Below are 13767 nucleotides of genomic sequence, written 5' to 3'. Positions count from 1 at the left end.
CAGACCTTCCACACATAGCACAAGATAATATTTTACATAAACAGTTGCACAATATGCCCCTCATTTCCTTTTTGTTTCAAATAGCAGCAAAAAACATCTTAGGGCTGTTTTAGATGTGCTGTTGGCTCCATTTGATATTCAGTTTCATGCAACACTACAATTATATTGAAGTTGCCTCCACTTTTATAGTATGTGAGAGTTAGAGCAAGTCTGCACAGGACTGTCCCACACAGCTTTCAGCCAAATGTTTTACCAGAACTGTGGGAATGACTACCACAGAGAAAGAAGGTGTTGCACTGTCATTTGTACAAAAAGCATTATGCAGCCATGTTGGTCCATAAAAAAATCCCAGAATCCATAGCAGGGCAATACATTTATTAGACACAAAGGTATTGCCCTACTACGTTACAAAATAGTGAGTAAGGTTTTCTAGAGAACCCAAAAGCTTGCTTGCTTGCTATTTTTGTGACATTTTGGCTGACCTAATAAAGGTGTTGTCCAATTGTGGATTCTAAGATTTGCATGACATTTTCAGATGGCATTTCTCTTGGCTCTGCTATTCTCTTGTCCTGTCAGATGTTGACCAGTAGTTACAGGGCTGGTACTAACATTAGGCAGAGAGAGGCAACCTCCTCAGGTGGTGGATTCTGGGGGGCAGTAGAATCAACCCCAGCCATACCTCCTCAGCCCCCTGACTATTTTCTTTGGTTGGGGACCAAAGCTATGTGAGCCACAGGTCTGTCATGCACCCCCACCCCCACTTGTCCACTGTCTTTAGGTGCACAAGAGGATGCCATTGTTGAAGTAAAATTCAACTGCCAGTCCAGTCAGCTTCTGTACATGGAATGGAGGCGAGAGACACCTTCTTGTGCCTCAGGCAGCAAAATGTCTTGGGCTAGCCCTATACAGTTATAAGCACGGGATGATTACAGTTGCTATGTAGCTTGCAAGAAACACAAACAGTAAATCATCCCCAACTCCCTCCAGTCTAGTTGGTCCGGGGCTAGCTGTTAGTCTGTATCTGTTCTGTGCCTTTCTGTTGACAGACACAGACCAGATAGTTGGAGAACTAGAGCCAATCTATTTGCTGAGAGAATCATTTGGAGGACTTGAAAGAGCAAGCCATGCTGCATTTGAAGGACCATTTCTTAAGCATCTTTCATAGTGGAACACAGAATTAGACATGGTGACTGAAATGAAGCAAACCTGCTTGCAACTTTTAGAGTTCTGGCCAATAACTGCACAGACACTACAATCACCGAGAAGCGCTTGGACCTTATTTTGAGTTTTATTTAATCATACATTTGTAAATTCTTTTAAAAATGCATTTGCTGACACACACACCCTTAGAACTTCCTTTTAAAAGCCTTGCAACATAGATGAATTTATTATAGGGTAGCTATCTCTCCACTAGAGACTGCAAAGGAATAGGCAAATGGAAGGGAGGCAGGAGGAGTTTGGAAAAAGAGAAGTGCTTCCTTTAGCATTAAACACACATACACATACACCCTAAATATATTGATAAACATCAAGATGAACACTGAAAAATGAGCGCCTTTCCCCACTGTCATGTAAAGTTTTAAAGGATGCCCTCTGTAGCTGCTGGAATAAGGGTAGGATGAAGGGGAGGGGTTCAGGCTTTACTTACACTGAAACTCCTGGCTATGTGTTTGCTTGGGGACAACCTACTGCCAAATGCTAAATGTGTGGAGGTGGCAGGAGGTTGCTGATATCCAATGGCATGGGAAAGACAGCCTGCACATGTTCTAAGATACTTTAATTCTTCCAGAACTCAGCCTTGGTACTGAAAAACAGACTCCTGGGCTAAGTTCTTGGCTCAAATTATTCAAAATGTGTGTGTGTGTGTGTGAGAGAGAGAGAGAGAGAGAGAGAGGGGGGGGGGAGGGAGAGGGAGGGAGAGGGAGAGGGAGAGAGAGAGAAAGAGGGAGAGGGAGAACACTTGCTTATTACCAGAAGGGGGGATTGTGGTGAAAAAACAACCTGTTTTCCTGCAGAGCCATGGAAGGAAATGAAGAAAAGGTTTTCATGCAGAAGAGAACATAACATATTGTTGGCTGGTTGTAGTTGGCTGGCAACTGAACATGGGTTGGGTGCGTCTATCATCATCCACCAAACCATGCCACAGGTCTGCCAGACTCTGCTCATGCCCAGGAATGCCCCTGTTTACATCTCTGAAAGGTTGGGAGGACAGGGCATACGTCCTACTTAATTGTTCTGTCTCCTTGTGGTCCTGCACTCTCATTGCATGACTTCCCTGGCACTGTGTTTTGCATGCTTTCCATAGCTTGGAAAAGTTACTTTTTTGAACTACAACTCCCATCAGCCCCAGCCAGCATGGCCACTGGACTGGGCTGATAGGAGTTGTAGTTCAAAAAAGTAACTTTTCCAAGCCCACAATGATATGTCTCTGGCCCTGGCTTTTTAGTGGAATGATTTTCCCAGGACCTCCATGAACCACCACATTAGGCAATTAATTACCTAGTTCTATGAAACCTTAATTCACTAATGCCAGAAGATCACATACAGAGTATGCAGATATACAAACCACACTCTGAATAACAATTTTGCTTCAGTAATGTCAGATAAATTATTTTTAAAATCAGTGGGTCCACAATAGTCTTATTTATTCAAGATTACCTCATACATATACTCTCTGAAATCAGTTGATATCTAACAAGAAATAGTGTGACCTGACTATTTAATGTTGAAATTGTACATATGTAAAATGGTGTGGAAATAATCTAGCCATATCCTTCTCTTTTGTACATAAGTGCAGTTACTTCAAAGGAAAGGACAGAAATTTATTTCTTTATTTTATTTTAAAAAATCATACTGCTTAATAAAATAAAAATATGTAAGCAGTTTATATAAAATAAAATGAAATTTCCTGAAATAAAAAACAAACTCAAACTGTATATCACCAATAAGGTGAGCAGTGTGAAAAAGAAAACACATACAAAAAAAGGAAGAGTCCAGGAAATTTTCTAAAAAAGTGTTTAAAAGTCATTGCTGTCTCCACAAGGGAAGGCATTCCAGAGGGCGGCGCTATCATCAAGAAAGTCCACTGGTGGCCAGGTTATCACCAAGTGATATTCTGCTGATTGTGCAATACCCAGCAGGATGTCCTCAGAAGATCTTTAAGATTGGCTTGGTCTGTACCAGAGGAGGTAGTCTGCTAGGTATCCTGATCTCAAGTTGCTTGTGGCTTGAAATGTCAACTTTGAACCTGGTAGGATAGCTAATAGGCAGCCAGTGCAGATCTTTCAACACTGGCGTAATATGTATAAAGTTGGATGTCCCACTAAGCACCTTAGCAGTTGCATTTTCCACTAGCTGTAGCTTCCAAGCCAGGCACAAGGGTCATTTTACAGTAGTTTAATTGTGTTGTTACCACTGCATGAACCACCATGGTAAGGCTATCCCTATCTAAGTAGTGATCCTGTTAGTAGAAGTGAAATCACCATAGAATGGTTCCCCCAATCCCCAGCTCATGGAAATAATTGTCATTCAGTTTCTTCTTTGATTATTATGCATTAAAAATATTTAAATCCAATAGCAGGGGGAGCCAAAATGCCACAATGAAGCAATATGGCTCCTGAGATTAGACCGTTACAATAATTTCACCATCACTGAAACTGCAACATGCAACAACGATGGGGTGAAATCAAAACAACTCTGCAGCTTATTCAGAAATAGTAAAAAGGGATTTTATCCATTTTTAAAATCCAAATAGCTGAAAAGGTTAAATGAAGTTGTGATACAAAACATGCATTTCTGCCATGAAAACAGACTAGCCTAACCTTTTCCATGATTAGCTTATTTTGACGTGTAGGGGTTTTTATTTAAAACTCGACTAAGCATTTAAACATTCCGTTGCCACATGTGAAGCCTGAAATGGTGTGACTGAGCAATGGGCATATCATGGGAGGTTGGTGGCTGCATATTTTGCCTCTTAGTTCTCCTTTCATAAGAATTCTTCAATTCTAAGCATCTGTCTTTTGCACCAGATTGGCGGATCTCTCAAGCCTACTCTTGATTATCCCTGCTCTAGTGTGTAAAATAAACAGGCAACTATTAGCCATCTGTGTAAACCAGACAAGAAAGAGAAAAAAGCTGGTTGTTGCTTTTCAAGTAGCAGGCTATACTTACTGAATAGGACTGAATACTTGCAAGCTTCATGGTCTCTGAAAATGGAATTTGGTACTTTTAAATAGCTCTTTAGTCAAGCCAACCAGATATCACTAGTCTTAGTTAAGATGCTCGCAATGTTCTATAGTTGTAAGGGCTTTAAAAGCAAAAGTCATTGTCAGGCCACACAAATTGCAAAAAAAAATACTGCAGCCATTATTTTTTTAAATGTTACTTTCCATCAACTGAGACTATAAAGGGACATTTTCTCAGAACTGGATACTTTAGCATCTTCCTAGATGCCTTTCAGCAATGTTAGCTGCCAAACATTAGTACCCACTAATTAAAACATGCAAAATACCATCTTTTTCATTTTACTTGTTACAAAAACAAAGTTGTGGACAGCCATGTGTTGGCTATTTATTGGATTAACTATACTATGGAAGAAAAAAGTAGGCAAAGGAAAACCTTTTATCTGAGAAGAAATCTGAGAGAAAGGATGATTTTATCTTTTGCTTGCACTTTCAGGCATTGTTCATTAAAAACAGCTATTGCTATGCAACAGTAATTAATACACATCACACAGAAAACTGCAAAACATTTCTTCCGAGACAATTCTGCTTAAGAATCTTTTGACTATTATTTTTCTCCAGTATTGCTAACAGTGCAATCCAGGGTGCGGTGCACATAACCCTACTGAAATTAATGGGCCTTATAGCACCTAGCTCTGGGGTAGATTATGGCCTAGAAGCCTGTGATGTTTTGTTTCCCACCTGAAGTCATCAGTCTCTTTGTAACATCCTACTTGGTTTTCATGGAAGTGTTTTGCTGTTTTACAAAGAACGGATTAAATTAAGACTCAAAGTGGCCTCTGGCCAGGCATCAAAAGGGTTGAATGTTATGGTTATGGCCTAAACACATTTCCATTCCTCTCTCATTGACTTCAGTTCATTTTGTGGTAAGTGTTTATGGCACAAGGGAACAGATTATGCACATGTGTGGGATAGGGTTGCCAGGTCTCCGGGTTTTCCTGGAGACTCTGGATTTTTGGAGTGCTCTCTGGGTCTCCGGGTGCGTCACCTTAATCTCCAGACTCTCAGCTTTCATTTAAAAAAAAATAAGTTTCTAGGTGGTCTGGTTCCTGAGATATACACCAAAATGTCAGCACCCCCCCGTAACTTCAGTTAAATGAGCTCGTAGCTGGCTGTTCTAACCCCATCCTTTCAGGTTTGTAGCCAATAAGTGAAGTCAGGGTTGTGATTGACAAGGCAGTAACTAGAGCCCTTTGCAAGTCAGAAAACTTATTTCCCCCCTGCTTTTCTGAAAATCTCATAAATTGAGTAAGTATATAGCTTTCAGTCTTTTTCTCTCTTGTGTGCAGGAGTCAAACAAGCTTAAATTTTCCTGGGGTGTTGAAGAGGACAATGTTTTGAAAACCTTACCAATATGAAGTTTTAATCCAGTACTTGCTTTTCTGGGAGTAAAACTGCAATGCTAATCCCACATACCCAGAGTAAACCTCATTGAATTCAGTAGGACTTACTTTTAAGTATACATGGTAAGGATTGTAATGGGACTTTTGAGTGAACATAGCAAAGAATTGTGTTTGTATTGTAAATCTTTCTCTCCCCCCAATCCTATTTTTAAAGCAATTAGGCAGAGCTTACATAGGTAACACTGCTTTTATTATGTAGGAAACTAATACTGATTTTTTAAAAAAATGTTCTACAATGACCAACTGGTTTTGGCAATAAACTATTATATGGGGTCTATGTATTTTTACATCTCCTGTGTGTGTGTGTGTGTGTGCAGAGCTGGCCCCAGGCATGCCAGGGCCCTTGGGCATCTGCCTGCCCTGGGCCCGGGCACCCGCATGCAAGCCTCACCCACCCACCCACTGACCAGGTGGGGGGGCAGGACATCAGGCGGGCAGCGGGGCAGGAGAGGGAGAAGGCGGGGGAGAGGGCAGGCAGGCAGCTGCCTCCCTGCCATGGATGGGGAGTATTACTCCCCCACCATAACGAGGGGCCCTTCAGGGGTCCCTGTAGGCCGTGGGGACCTCGGCCAGGGCTCCACCTGGCCACCCTTTGGAGCCAGCCCTGTGTGTGTATGGAGTCTTTCCAACCCTGTGAGGTAGGGTTGCCGACTGGAAAGCAAGGCAGCTCACAATAAGAAATAAATCCCTTAAAAATCTAATAACCATAAAAACAAGTATAAACAGTTGCAAAACAGCTTAAAGAGGCATGATTTTGAATTTTGGGTTGGATGAATGAAATTCCTTATCACTTAAGGTTGCAGTTCTGTGCCTGCTTTCCTGTTTGAGTAAGCCCCACTGCATACATTGGGACTTGCTTCTGAACAAATTTCTAAACAAACGTGAGATTGCCCTGTAAATATCTTTACAGGTTGTGTAAATAATAAACATATTTGATAGTCATGCTTATATAAATATTTCTTCATACTATGTCCTGATAAGTATCTGATTTCACACTATGGCTGTACAGTATTACTTCCTCTACATTTTAAGTGTGCCCTTCTTCCTTGGGGTGTTCATGGCTCCCCTATGTTGTTTTCATCCTGAGAGGCAGATTAGGCTGAGAGATGATGAGTAGCCCATGGTAACCCAGTAAACTTTATAGTTCATTTCCTTTTGGAAAAAATAGTTAAAGCAATTTATATGCAGGCAAAGTTTATTAAGTAGATCCACACAATATGTTTAAAGCACATCCAACTTGCATTTAAAGCTCAAAGTTCAAAGTTCAAATTTATTGTGCGGTCAAAGACCCGGACTACAAACAGTAAAATCAAAACTAAAACAGGGAGGGTTTAAAAAGTTGGCATCGTAGGGATTGAGCTGTGTGCAGAAACTTGGCAGTCCCATGGGATATATACTTGTCCGTCCCTTTTAAAAGAAACTGTAGTTTGTCTAAAAGTGAGCTGGATTGAGGCAATTTGGCAATCAGTGGGTTCAGAAACTTAACTCGAGGCGTGTGATAAAAGGGACAAATAAAAAGAACATGCGGAAGAGATTCGATTTCATTGGGGCTGCAGGGGCAGGATCGGTTGGTATATGGGATGTCCCTGAAGCGACCTTCGAGAAGGGCTGACTTTAGGCAATTAAACCTGGCCCGTGAGAAGGCTAGTCTGTAGCATGGAAGGTCTAAAAAAGCCAGGCACGGGGCAGGAAAAGGGGATGAGAAGCTCAGACCAAAATGAAAAGGGGAGCAGGAGGTGGAGGCCTTAGCTGTGTCCGTTTGTAGATCAATATCCTTGAGTCTTCTGTTGATAGAGGCCTTAGTTGTAGTTGGGTCTGATCTAGTTAGGGATAGCAGTGGGAGGCCGATGGAGGAGAGTTTGAGTTGGACTGCTTTGGCCCAGGAGCTGTTAAAGGAATCCTGTTGGATATAGGTAAGGTAGTCTGACTTAGGGTTAGGAGAGGCCAGCTTGGACCAAAAGCATAGGGTGCGGGACCAGGTCTGGCATTCCAAGGACGTAAGCCCTGCCTCTAACCTTAAGACTTGCATTGGGGACGCATCGGGGGACGCTGAAAATAGAACGGAGAAAGTTAGAGAGAACCGCCTCCACTTTGGAGCAGAAATGGCTAGCCCATATTGGGCTTTCATAGAGGAGCTGTGGAGCGATTTTAGCAGCAAAAACTTTGATGGCAGCTGGTATGAATTGACCCCCTTTTGAGAAAAAGTAGCAGAGTAGCACTTTGGCCGTAGCTTTGGCCGTGGACACAGAGGAACAGATATGAGGGGACCATGAAAGTGAGGAATGAAATATTACCCCTAAATATTTATATCCCCTGACCTGGGAGAATTTCTGGCCATTGATGCTCCAGACAGGAGTAGAGCGCCGAGGGGAAAACACCAAAATCTTTGTTTTTGAATAATTAATGGTCAGGAGATTCAGATCGCAGTAGGCCATGTAGGAACGGAATAGCCTTCTGAGGCCTATTTTGGATAGGGAGAGTAGAGCCGTGTCGTCGGCATATAGTAATAGAGGGCATGCATGTTCTGCAATTTTGGGAGGGTGGAAGTTAACGGCTTGACAGTATGTACTCAGATCGTTTAGGTAAAGATTGAATAGAGTAGGGGCCAGTATGCATCCCTGTCTCACCCCCCTATTGACTAAAATAGGGTTGGTAACTGAGCCATCGGTTCTACAGCGAAGCCGAAGGTTGGAGGGCTGGTAGAGTTGGAAGATAAGAAAAAGGAGTCTTTTGTCTATAGATGTTTGAAGGAGCTCTGACCATAGCCTATCTCTGGGTATTGAATCAAAGGCCGATTTAAGGTCTATGAAAGCCACGTAGAGCCCATTCCCGTGGAGACTAGAATATTTTTCATCCAGGTGGTGTAACAGGGCACAGTGGTCAAGAGTGGATCTCAGTTTTCTAAAGCTCGCCTGTTCCGGCCCCGGGATGGACTTCTCCTCGATCCAGGTGGTCAGCCTACCATTCAGGTATTTGGCATAAAGTTTCCCAACAATAGATAGTAAGCTAATGGGTCTGAAGTTGTTGGGATCCTCTTGTGGCCCTTTTTTATAGATGGGGATCACGATGGCATCCAGCCATGTGGTTGGGAATGCTGCCGTGGCTATTTATTGAGGTGAAAAGATTGGCGAGAAGAGGAGACCACCATGCAGCTTGCACCTTCAGAAGGTCAGCTGGAATTGCATCAGGCCTTGGAGCCTTTCCGGTCTTCAGGCTATGAATTAGTGACATGATCTCCGCTTGGGATACTGGAGGCCAGAGGGGTAAATCTGAGGGTCTAGAGGGGACTAGCTTTTCGGTAAGAGATAGTGTGGGCTCCTTGAAAAGGTCTGAAAAATGTTTTTCCCATTCTTGGGGGGGGAATATGGCAGGTAACTGGATTCGGAAAAGAGATGGCGTCCGTGACCAGGGCCCAAAAGATCTTGGAATCGTTAAGTTTGGCCGCATTGATTAGTGACTTCCAGCCAGCCTGAATAGCTAGTCTCTTTTTAGAAGTCAGGAGTGCTTTGTATTGACGCTTAGTAGTGTAATATGTGGGAGGGAGTTGATTGGAATTGAGCATCCTATATGTCATATAAATCTTCCTCAGGTTTCTCTTAGCGGCCACACAGTCTTTATCGAACCAGCGGGCAGAGTGGGAAAGGCCTCGGGGTTTAGATTCATGGTAGTTATTTTTTAGTATAGGTTGCAAAGCAAGAATCAGGTCCGAGTATGCAGCAAGTTTGATTTGCGGTTCTGAGTCCTTCAGAATATTTTCTCTGATCTCCTTGGCCAGGGTGGAGTCCAGAAAGGTTGTTATTCTGGAAGAGATATTTGGGGACCATTTGACCTTTGTGTGTCTGAGCTTAACAGAGTTGTGATTAAATGTTGAGATAGTTTTTAAGTGGATCGGGTCTCGGGTTGAAATTGATAAGATTAACGGAAGATGATCACTGTCAAGTCTTGTGCCCACTGCAAAGTGGGCAATGGCACTGGATAAGGGAAAGGAAACCAGCGTGTAGTCTACCAAGCTGCTGCCTCAGCCCGAAATGAAGGTGAATTCCGCACAGCCATCATGTTTGTGGTGGCCGTTCAGAATTGAGAGGTTGAAGCAGCTGGCCAATTGCAGCAAGTGGGTGCCGGCGTAGTTCGACTTTAGGTCTTTTGAAGACCATTCTTGGGAAGTCCATTGTTCGATAAGATCAGTGGAATCCCAGAGGTTGGAGGAGAGGAGGGTGGTGCTGTTTGGGCCTATCCTGGCATTGAAATCTCCCATTATGACAAAAGGAGTGCATGGATGACGTGTTTCAATGTCCAGGATATAGTACTCCAAAGTCTCCCAAGCCTCGGAGATTTCTCTTCTAGATGGAAAGGGGGTAATGTAGATATTAATCAATACAAAAGACAGGTCTTTACGTTCTATCAAAGCAGCCATGGCCATGGAACCGCAAGAAGGGAGTTTGGAAAATGTTGCAGTTAAAGAAGTTGAGAAAAGAATAGCCAGTCCTGCACTGGGTCTGCCTTTGCCTTTGGGGGGAACTGCTGAGAGCACAACTGAAGAAAAGCCTTCCAGTGTGATTGCATCCATTGCCCACGTTTCTTGTAATAGAATCACATCGAAGTTATGCAAAAATGGTAGAAGATTGGGTGAATTGGTTTTAGATGTCCAACCTGCTATGTTCCAGGATAGGAGACTGAGTGAAGGGAGGGACCTGTTGGAGCTAGGATGGGGAAAGAAGGAAAGGTCAGATGGGGAGGGGTAACGGGGTTTAGGTTGTCAGTGCGAGGGCTCTAGGGTGTTGTGATTAGGAAAGTCAGATAGAGGGAATAGAGAGAACGAGGAATGGGGGTTTGTTTCTCTGGGCTCGTAGAGTTTGATAGGGGCGGAGTCAGACTCTATAGTTTGTCAAGCTTTCTCAGGCTCACCCGCTTTGAAGATATTTAGTAGATGGTCCTTAAAACGTTCTAGTCTGAGAAGAATATCTAGTTGGTGCTGGGGGGGAGTGTGGCAAAGGAGCGGGAGGCTGAAGCCTCATCTCCATTAGGAAAACCCTCTAGCATACTAAGAGAAGAGGCGTTAGCTACGGAGTCATCTGATAAGCTCAGTTGGCTTGGGGGAGAGGTAGAGATAGTTGACTCTGGAAGGGGAGCAGGCAATAGCTTGTCTAGGGGAGTAGGGCTATTGGTAGTCCTGGTTTCTAGCCTCGAGGCTCCTTTAAATCGACTCTGATGGGGAGAAGATTGCAAGAGGCTAGGGGGAATAACTGTAGGGGTGTCTGGGATAGTAGCATAGAAGGGAATTAGTGGGCTTGGGGGGGAATTATTTAAGAAATAACGTTGAAGCAAGATGCCTTGTTCCTGAAGCTTATCTCTTACTTCGTAGATCCAGTTTGTCTTTTTTTTTTAATAATTTTTATTCAAATTTTTCAAAAGACAAACAAAACAAAGTCAAACAACAAAAACATAACAATACAACAAAAGAAAAAAATAAAATAGTTGACTTCCGATTTGTCGCAGATCAGCTATAAGTATATAATATACATCAAACCTGTCCCTTAATATATACATACAGGATCACTTTTCTCCATAGGCTATCTTAGTTAATCGTCAAATCCCAATATCATCATTTTATTTTGATCTTTCAACAAAAAGTCTAAGAGAGGCTTCCATTCCTTAAGAAATGTGTCTGTCGATTTTTCTCTAAGTAGACATGTCAATTTATCCATCTCTACTAAGTCCATTAATTTCAATAGCCATTCTTCCGTTGTTGGTGTTGATTCCATTTTCCACTTTTGTGCATATAATAATCTTGCTGCCGTAATCATATCGTAGATCCAGTTTGTCAATTGGGCTGAGTGAAATGTTATAATAAGTCTCCATGAACATGGATGAGAAGATAAGTTGGTCGTATAGTTAATATAGCTCTTCTGTCGGCTATCCAAGCGGGCCCAGCTAAAACAGGAATCCAGAAAGGGAATGCTCGGGGGCAGATACCGAGAATCAAAGTCCTGGTATAGGCCGGTGGCAGCAAGTTTACGAGGTTGTAGCGCTAGATTCCACGGGAGGGAATCAGGAGGTGCGCATGGAGGTATGGAAGAGGAGGATTTCGTTTTAGTGATAAAAGTAGATACTGGTTTCTTTGTTCCATTGTTAGCAGAAAGTGGAGACAGTGAGTTCTTAGTAGGATGTAGGGGGTTCCCTCTGGGTACTTCAGGTTTGGAAAGTTGTCTATCAGATGAACAGATGGACTTGCGTAGAGATCTCTGTTGATTGGCATCTTTATGAGGGTTATCAGGTTGAGGATGTGAGGTCATCGAGAGGGAACAGGGGGGGGGACCCAGAAGGTTGAATAAGGGTTTGAAGTTCATTTTCTTACCTGGGTTAAATTTAACATTCTTGACGTTCTTGGGTTTTTTTGTTCCTTGAGGGGCTGTCTTGCGTGACTTGTCAGCTTTAGAGCTATTCCTGGGGGCCATTTTAGTTGGAAGATAACCGGAGGGCAGAGTAGGGAGCTGGTTATTAACACTGGATTTATTACTTAGTAATTGTCCCGTAGCTTGTACCAGTGTTGTCAGTAAGCTGTTGGTCTCCGAGATATACACTTTGATCAAGGCTAATTCTTCCAACACTATATCGTCTCCGGCCCGAGGAAGAGAGCGTGAGTCAGCAGTGGACTTTAGGAAGTGTGTTTCAAGAGGAGATTGTGTCATTAAAGATGGAGTAATGGAATCCTGAGTTTCATGAAGAGAGTCTATTGTTATCAGTTCGGTGGGGATATCTTCCTCTGCTGAGTAATGAAAGCCTGCGTCTTGTAACTCCTCAGCCAAGTTTTTAAAGTGTGTGTGGTCTTTTCCCATATGGTTGGGAAGTTGCAGATCTAGCGACCAATCAGGTGGAATTTCTGGCTGAGAGTTTAGATTAGGTTTGGGGGAGAAAAAGTGAGTAATTGTAGATTGGTGAAGCGTCTCATCCTCTTCTAATAGTCCAATTTCTCTGTGTTTCTGCCGTGTGACGACCATTTCAGGGACTGCCGCAGTTGAATCGCATTTAAAGCACATGACTTCCCCTAAAGAATCCTGGGAAGTGTAGTTTCCTCCTCACAGTTATATTCCCACCACCCTTGACAAACTACAGTTCCCATGATTCTGTGGTGCGATTCATGTGCTTCAAATATATGTTGAATATGCTTTAAATGAATGTTGTGGATCTGCACTAGGTATGATGTGCATTCAGTAGTGAATTGAAAAGAACAATTTTAAAATATTTTTTTTAAAACAGGAAGGGTTGTATCACAGTGGTAGGGCATATACTTTGCCTGCAAAGGTCCAAAATTCAATTTCTGGAAAAGACGATTGCCTGGAATCCTGGAGACCCAATGCTAGTCCATGTCATCTGTACTGAGCTAGATGGCACCAAATGGCCTGGATCAGTATAAGGCAGATTCCTTTGTTCTTAAGAATGGAAACAGACCCAAGGGCCACAGTGACTCCAAAATTTATTTATGTATTTTAATTACAACTTTTATGTACCACTTTATTGTAAAAAATCTCAAAGCAGTTTACAGTAAGAAGTAAAACAATAAAAATATTGGCAAAAACAGTTAAAGACAGGTATTTAAAAATATTCAAAATAATAAAACCAACAATGAGTTAAAAACAGATAATAACATAATAGCTTGTACATGCCTGGGTAGGCTTGCCTAAACAAAAAATGTTTTTAGCAGGTGCCAAAAAGAGTACAATGAAGGCACCTGCTAATGTCAATAGGCAGGGAGTTCCAGAGCATAGGTGCTGCCACACTAAAGGACTGATTTCTTACAAGAGCAGAACAAGTATTTTGCGGCACCCGTAACATGGAAAGCACACCTTGGATTTAGCCTGGTAGCAAATCAGCAACCAGTGCAGATTACAGAACAGAGGTATTATGTGCTGATAGGGTCTCACTCATGTCAGCAATCATGCCACAGCATTCTGCACTAACTGCAGTCAGTTTTTGCTGCATGGGGATTTCTGTTACCTTGGCTGACTGGCTGTCATGATCTTTTTGGTTTTGATTTTTGGTTAGGAATCCTGACTGGTTGTAGGATGCTGAGTTTTCTGCCTTACTCATAGGAATCTTGTTGTGGTTGGTATGGTATTGCATTT

Source organism: Rhineura floridana, chromosome 4 (genome assembly GCF_030035675.1).
Source record: "Rhineura floridana isolate rRhiFlo1 chromosome 4, rRhiFlo1.hap2, whole genome shotgun sequence".
NCBI classification, from domain to species: domain Eukaryota; kingdom Metazoa; phylum Chordata; class Lepidosauria; order Squamata; family Rhineuridae; genus Rhineura; species Rhineura floridana.
The sequence above is the reverse complement of the archived record's forward strand: the minus strand, read 5'-3'. Positions refer to the sequence as shown.